Consider the following 7,779-nt stretch of genomic DNA (forward strand, 5'->3'; position numbering starts at 1 on the left):
ACAAGTACAAAACAACACCTCATCAGTGCCACAAATCCAACTGAATGGTGTAACATTGGAAAATGTCGATCACTTCTCCTACCTAGGCAGTTATCTTTCCACAAGGGCCAACATTGATGCCAAAATCCAGCATTGCCTGAGCTCTGCAAGTGCGGCTTTCTCCTGATTGAAGTGCAGAGTGTTTGAGGACCGAGACATTTGCAGGGAAACCAAAATGCTTGTTTACAAAGCTATTGTACTACCAACCTTACTATATGCTTGTGAAACATGGACCACTTATAAACACCATTTCCAACTCCTCAAAAGATTCCATCAACGGTGTGTTCGAAAAATTGTACACATCACTTGAGAAGACAGGTGAACTAATATCAGTCTACAGTGGTACCTTGGGTTACATAAGCTTCAGGTTACATATGCTTCAGGTTACAGACTCCACCAACCCAGAAATATTACCTCAGGTTAAGAACTTTGCTTCAGGATAAGAACAGAAATCGTGCAGCAGCGGTGCGGCAGCAGTGGGAGGCCCCATTAGCTAAAGTGGTGCTTCAGGTTAAGAACAGACCTCCAGAACGAATTAAGTACTTAACCCAAGGTACCACTGTACTGGAAGAAGCAAAGATCACCAGTGTTGAAGCGATGATTCTTCAACATCAACTTCGTTGGAGTGGTCATGTTGTGCGGTTTCCTGGTGATCATCTTCCTAAGCAACTACTCTATTCCGAACTTAAAAATGGAAAGCACAATGCTGGTTGTCAACAAAAGAGGCTTAAAGACTGTCTCAAGGCAAATCTAAAAAAAATGTAGTATAAACACTGGGAAACACTTGCCTATGAGCGCTCCAGCTGGAGAACAGCCTTTACTATAATAATAATAATAATAATAATAATAATAATAATAATAATAATAATAATTTATTATTTATACCCCGCCCATCTGGCTGGGCCTCCCCAGCCACTCTGGGCGGCTTCCATAAAAACCAAAAATACAATAAAATATCACACGTTAAAAACTTCCCTGAACAGGGCTGCCTTAAGATGTCTTCTGAATGTCGGGTAGTTGTTTATCGCTTTGACATCTGCTGGAAGGGCGTTCCACAGGGCGGGCGCCACTACCGAGAAGGCCCTCTGCCTGGTTCCCTGTAGCTTTGCTTCTCGCAATGAGGGAACCACCAGAAGGCCCTCGGCGCTGGACCTCAGCGTCCGGGCAGAATGATGGGGGTGGAGACGCTCCTTCAGGTATACTGGACCGAGGCCGTTTAGGGCTTTAAAGGTCAGCACCAACACTTTGAACTGTGCTCGGAAACATACTGGGAGCCAATGTAGATCTTTCAAGACCGGTGTTATATGGTCTCGGCGGCCACTCCCAGTCACCAGTCTAGCTGCCGCATTCTGGATTAGTTGTAGTTTCCGAGTCACCTTCAAAGGTAGCCCCACGTAGAGTGCATTGCAGTAGTCCAAGCGGGAGATAACCAGAGCATGCACCACTCTGGCGAGACAGTCTGCAGGCAGATAGGGTCTCAGCCTACGTACCAGATGGAGCTGGTAAACAGCTGCCCTGGACACAGATTTGACCTGTGCCTCCATGGACAGCTGTGAGTCCAAAATGACTCCCAGGCTGCGTACCTGGTCCTTCAGGGGCACAGTTACCCCATTCAGGACCAGGGAATCCTCCACACCTGCCCGCCTCCTGTCCCCCAGAAACAGTACTTCTGTCTTGTCAGGATTCAATCTCAATCTGTTAGCCGCCATCCATCCTCCAACCGCCTCCAGACACTCACACAGGACCTTCACAGCCCTCACTGGTTCTGATTTAAAAGAGAGGTAGAGCTGGGTATCATCTGCATACTGATGAACACCCAGCCCAAACCTCCTGATGATCTCTCCCAGCGGCTGCATGTAAATGTTGAAAAGCATGGGGGAGAGGACAGAACCCTGAGGCACCCCACAAGTGAGAGCCCAGGGGTCTGAACACTCATCCCCCCACCACTTTCTGAACACGGCCCAGGAGGAAGGAGCGGAACCACTGTAGGACAGTGCCCCCAGCTCCCAGCCCCTCAAGACGGTCCAGAAGGATGTTATGGTCGATGGTATCAAACGCCGCTGAGAGATCCAGCAGAACTAGGAAACAGCTCTCACCTTTGTCCCTAGCCCGCCGGAGATCATCAACCAGTGCGACCAAGGCAGTTTCAGTCCCATGATGAGGCCTGAATCCCGACTGGAAGGGATCCAAATGGTCTGCTTCTTCCAGGCGTGCCTGGAGTTGTTCGGCAACCGCTCGCTCTATCACCTTGCCCAAGAATGGAAGATTTGAGACTGGGCGATAGTTGGCCATTGTGGCCGCATCTAAAGATGGTTTTTTCAGTGGGTCTGGGAAGGCTCCCTCACGGAGTGAAGCATTCACCACCCCACGAAGCCCATCGCCCAGTCCTTCCCGGCTAGCTTTTATAAGCCAGGATGGGCAAGGATCCAGGAGACAGGTGGTTGGTTTCACTCGTCCAAGCAGCCTGTCCACATCCTCGGAGGTAACAGATTGGAATTGATCCCACTCAACTTGACTAGACAGAACTCTAGCACTCTCCCGCCCCGGCCCTGCTCCCACGGTGGAGTCTACTTCTTCCCGAATCTGAGCGATTTTATCTGCAAAAAACTTTGCAAAATCATTGCAGGAGAATATGTGGCCCGTACTGGGTCCCGATGTTACAGGTGGTTCCGCTAAATTGTGAACCACCTGAAAAAGTCTCCTGTTGCTGTTTTCTGCAGATGCAATAGAGGCGGCGAAGAAATTCTTCTTCGCCGTCGCTATCGCCACTTGGTAGGCTCGACGTTGAGCTCTAACCTGTGTCCGGTCAGATTCGGAATGAGTTATCCGCCACCGGCGCTCTAGCCGTCTCAACGATTGTTTCATTGCCCTCAGATCCGTGGAAAACCACGGGGCTCTCCGGGCTCCATGCAATCGGAGAGGGCGCTTCGGAGCCAAACAGTCAGTAGCCCTGGTTAACTCCGCATTCCAGTGGGCCACCAGGGAATCAGCTGAAAGGCCATCAACATGGGATAAAGCATCCCCTACCACTCTCTGGAAACCATTTGGATCCATTAAGTGGCGGGGGCGGACCATCCGAATTGGTCCCACCTCCCTGCAGAGGGGATGGGTCGCAGAGAAGTCCAGTTGCACCAGGAAGTGATCTGACCATGGCACTTCTTGTTTCACTTTTACTTAGTGTCAGATCACCAACATCCATAGAGGTAAACACCAGGTCCAAGGCATGTCCGTGGCTATGGGTTGGGCCAGACTTATTCAGGGACAGCCCCATGGAGGCCATGCTTTCCACGAAGTCCCGAGCTGCCCCTTGTAAGGTCGTGTCGGCATGGATGTTAAAATCCCCTAGGACGACCAAGCTAGGTGTCTCCAGGAGAACATCCGCCACGACCTGAAGCAGCTCGGGCAGGGAATCCTTGGTGCAGCGGGGAGGTCGGTACACCAAAAGGAATCCTGTACTGCCCCTATTGCCCAACTTCCAGAACATGCACTCAGAAAACTGGGTCTTCCCAATAGGACGCCTGGTGCAAACTAATGACTTCCTAAAAATCACTGCAAACCCCCCTTCCCGCCCACATGACCTGGGTTGCTGTGCGCAAGAGAAACCTGGTGGACAAGCAGCGGCAAGGACAGGCCCATCTGCTTCATCCAACCAAGTCTCTGTCACACATGCCAGGTCAAGTCCTCCATCCATGATCAAGTCATGGATGGCAGTGGTCTTATGAATCATTGACCTGGCATTGCACAGCAGCACCTTCAGGTCATGTGGGTATCCCTTGCTGATTCTAGTATCCATCCGGTCAGGACCAGACCCGGAGGCAGGAATAGTCCTCAGACAACGACTAAACCTGCCTCCTCTGTAATGACATGGTCTGGTCTTAGCGTAACTCCTCCTCCTACCCGTGATCACCGAGATCGGTTGTCCCAGTGCATTCCCCCGTGTGGAACATGCCCCAGCCATTTTGTGGGCTGGGGCCCACTCCCTGGCAGCCCTGACCCCTCCCCCTAAGAACAAAACAACAACTTATACAAACAAACAAAACCAATAAAACAATACAAACAACAAAAAAGTAAAAATTACAAAAAACATCAAAATAAAAAAATAATTCCCCAAACCCAACCAAACATCCACCCCACCCCCACCCCCCACATACAAAAAATCCAAAAGAATTTTTAAAAAAACATTTTAAAACACTCTGTGCCCCTCCTGCAGTAACACTGTCCTAGTGAGGCCTGTCAGGCCCTGCCCCAGGCCAGATGGTAAGTGGCAAGAGCAGGACCCTCAGGCACTCACTCAGGGGAGTCCTCCTGGGCAGCAGGCAGCAAGCACCACGCAGTCCTTATGAGGCTTCAGGCCCCGCCCCAGGCCAGATGGTAAGTGGCAAGAGCAGGACCCTCAGGCACTCACTCAGGGGAGTCCTCTTGGGCAGCAGGCAGCAAGCACCACGCAGTCCTTATGAGGCTTCAGGCCCCGCCCCAGGCCAGATGGTAAGTGGCAGGAAGGAGCAGGGTCCTCAAGGACTCACTCAGGGGAGTCCTCCTGGGCAGCAGGCAGCAAGCAGCACGCAGTCCTTATGAGGCTTCAGGCCCCACCCCAGGCCAGATGGTAAGTGGCAAGAGCAGGGCCCTCAGGCACTCACTCAGGGGAGTCCTCCTGGGCAGCAGGCAGCAAGCACCACGCAGTCCTTATGAGGCTTCAGGCCCCGCCCCAGGCCAGATGGTAAGTGGCAGGAAGGAGCAGGGTCCTCAAGGACTCACTCAGGGGAGTCCTCCTGGGCAGCAGGCAGCAAGCAGCACGCAGTCCTTATGAGGCTTCAGGCCCCACCCCAGGCCAGATGGTAAGTGGCAAGAGCAGGGCCCTCAGGCACTCACTCAGGGGAGTCCTCCTGGGCAGCAGGCAGCAAGCACCAAGCAGTCCTTATGAGGCTTCAGGCCCCGGCCCAGGCCAGATGGTAAGTGGCAAGAGCAGGGCCCTCAGGCACTCACTCAGGGGAGTCCTCCTGGGCAGCAGGCAGCAAGCACCAAGCAGTCCTTATGAGGCTTCAGGCCCCGGCCCAGGCCAGATGGTAAGTGGCAAGAGCAGGGCCCTCAGGCACTCACTCAGGGGAGTCCTCCTGGGCAGCAGGCAGCAAGCAGCACGCAGTCCTTATGAGGCTTCAGGCCCCGGCCCAGGCCAGATGGTAAGTGGCAAGAGCAGGGCCCTCAGGCACTCACTCAGGGGAGTCCTCCTGGGCAGCAGGCAGCAAGCAGCACGCAGTCCTTATGAGGCTTCAGGCCCCGCCCCAGGCCAGATGGTAAGTGGCAAGAGCAGGGCCCTCAGGCACTCACTCAGGGGAGTCCTCCTGGGCAGCAGGCAGCAAGCAGCACGCAGTCCTTATGAGGCTTCAGGCCCCGCCCCAGGCCAGATGGTAAGTGGCAGGAAGGAGCAGGGTCCTCAAGGACTCACTCAGGGGAGTCCTCCTGGGCAGCAAGCAGCAAGCAGCACGCAGTCCTTATGAGGCTTCAGGCCCCGCCCCAGGCCAGATGGTAAGTGGCAAGAGCAGGGCCCTCAGACACTCACTCAGGGGAGTCCTCCTGGGCAGCAGGCAGCAAGCAGCACGCAGTCCTTATGAGGCTTCAGGCCCCACCCCAGGCCAGATGGTAAGTGGCAAGAGCAGGGCCCTCAGGCACTCACTCAGGGGAGTCCTCCTGGGCAGCAGGCAGCAAGCACCAAGCAGTCCTTATGAGGCTTCAGGCCCCGGCCCAGGCCAGATGGTAAGTGGCAAGAGCAGGGCCCTCAGGCACTCACTCAGGGGAGTCCTCCTGGGCAGCAGGCAGCAAGCAGCACGCAGTCCTTATGAGGCTTCAGGCCCCGGCCCAGGCCAGATGGTAAGTGGCAAGAGCAGGGCCCTCAGGCACTCACTCAGGGGAGTCCTCCTGGGCAGCAGGCAGCAAGCAGCACGCAGTCCTTATGAGGCTTCAGGCCCCGCCCCAGGCCAGATGGTAAGTGGCAGGAAGGAGCAGGGTCCTCAAGGACTCACTCAGGGGAGTCCTCCTGGGCAGCAAGCAGCAAGCAGCACGCAGTCCTTATGAGGCTTCAGGCCCCGCCCCAGGCCAGATGGTAAGTGGCAAGAGCAGGGCCCTCAGGCACTCACTCAGGGGAGTCCTCCTGGGCAGCAGGCAGCAAGCACCACGCAGTCCTTATGAGGCTTCAGGCCCCACCCCAGGCCAGATGGTAAGTGGCAAGAGCAGGGCCCTCAGGCACTCACTCAGGGGAGTCCTCCTGGGCAGCAGGCAGCAAGCAGCACGCAGTCCTTATGAGGCTTCAGGCCCCACCCCAGGCCAGATGGTAAGTGGCAAGAGCAGGGCCCTCAGGCACTCACTCAGGGGAGTCCTCCTGGGCAGCAGGCAGCAAGCACCAAGCAGTCCTTATGAGGCTTCAGGCCCCGGCCCAGGCCAGATGGTAAGTGGCAAGAGCAGGGCCCTCAGGCACTCACTCAGGGGAGTCCTCTTGGGCAGCCCAGGTGTCATGGGCTTTGAAGACGCTCGAACTCAGGACGCAAGGGAGAAACGTGCTAAGAGGAAGGCACGCTTGGCAAATCCACACCGTGATCAACTCCCGCTCGCAAACCAAGGTCCCCACTGTGGAAAGACATGTGGATCCAGAACTGGCCTCCACAGCCACTTACGGACTCACTGTTAAGACCATGTTTATGGAAGACAATCTTACTTAGCTATGAGGGATTGCCAAAAATAAAGAAGAAGAAGGTAGGCAAATCCCCCCCCCCCGCCCCGCTGAGTTCTACAAGGGCAGTACTAGGAGGAAGGAAACAGGCAAAGCCACCTCTGGACTGAGTTTGGTTTGCCCAAATGGACCAGTCTTCACTGCACAAATCACTACGCTAAATTGCATCTGTGGGAACTGTTTTCTGGCCGTGGGGTCATCAGCAACTACAGGCAGAAAGCATGATGGTTTTTTGCTGCTGCAACCCTGTGCCCACCTGGGAGTCAGCTCCTTTGAATACTGTGGGACTAAAGGCTGTGCAAAGATTCACAGGGTCGGCTCTGTCTATTAGTGCCTTTAAATCAACGCTTTTGGGGGGAGGACTGACCAAAACTCGGAGTACACATGGCCAATGTAGCTTTTGGTCTTGCCTCTTTGCTGTGGGTAGATCTGGGTCTGTGCCTCAACTGCCACCGAGGGCAGCTCCTCAGAGGCAGCACTTTCTCTTGTTTTGGCAGGACTTCATCTTTTCATTAACACGCTGACAGATATATGCTGTCACTGCATCAGTTGTGATGACAGGTATCCAGTTACCCAAACGTAGCCTTGAGGTTCAGCTTTAATTGAGAAGAAGTTGTGTCAGTGGCAGAATAATGTGATGGAGAGTTAGCAGTTAGCTAGGAGACTCAGCTCTGGATCAGGACGTCCTGAGTTCAAATCACATCCCTGCCATGAACTCCCTACATGGTATCAAGGAAGCCACACTTTCTCACTGCCTGTGCCTCTTGTAATATGACCTACTTTACAGGATTGTTGTACGGATTACTGAGATAATATTATGTTTTAAACATTTTCCTAAATTAGTGTGCAGATGGTAAGTATTATTAAAAAGGGAGGAATTGGTGTTATTTAGAGGTAGGAATGAATGCTGGGAAGAGCAGAGAGAGAAGAAACATCCTGGTGCACCTACAGCAGCAAAAAGATGCCTCCATCTGCCCTGACTCTCCCACATCGGTCTCAACAGCCGCAGCAGCAGGTGC

General features: G+C 53.9%; 1 long non-coding RNA gene across 1 annotated transcript; it reads left to right on the top strand.

Moving 5' to 3' along the window:
- Nucleotides 1-4,481: 4,481 nt before the first annotated feature.
- Nucleotides 4,482-5,700, top strand: LOC309371344. The gene is made up of 3 exons (XR_014169066.1): nt 4,482-4,833; nt 5,287-5,403; nt 5,519-5,700. It is a non-coding gene; the product is annotated as an uncharacterized lncRNA (long non-coding RNA).
- Nucleotides 5,701-7,779: the final 2,079 nt, after the last annotated feature.

This window comes from Podarcis melisellensis (genome assembly GCF_964234715.1).
Source record: "Podarcis melisellensis genome assembly, chromosome: 6".
Classification (NCBI taxonomy): Eukaryota; Metazoa; Chordata; class Lepidosauria; order Squamata; family Lacertidae; genus Podarcis; species Podarcis melisellensis.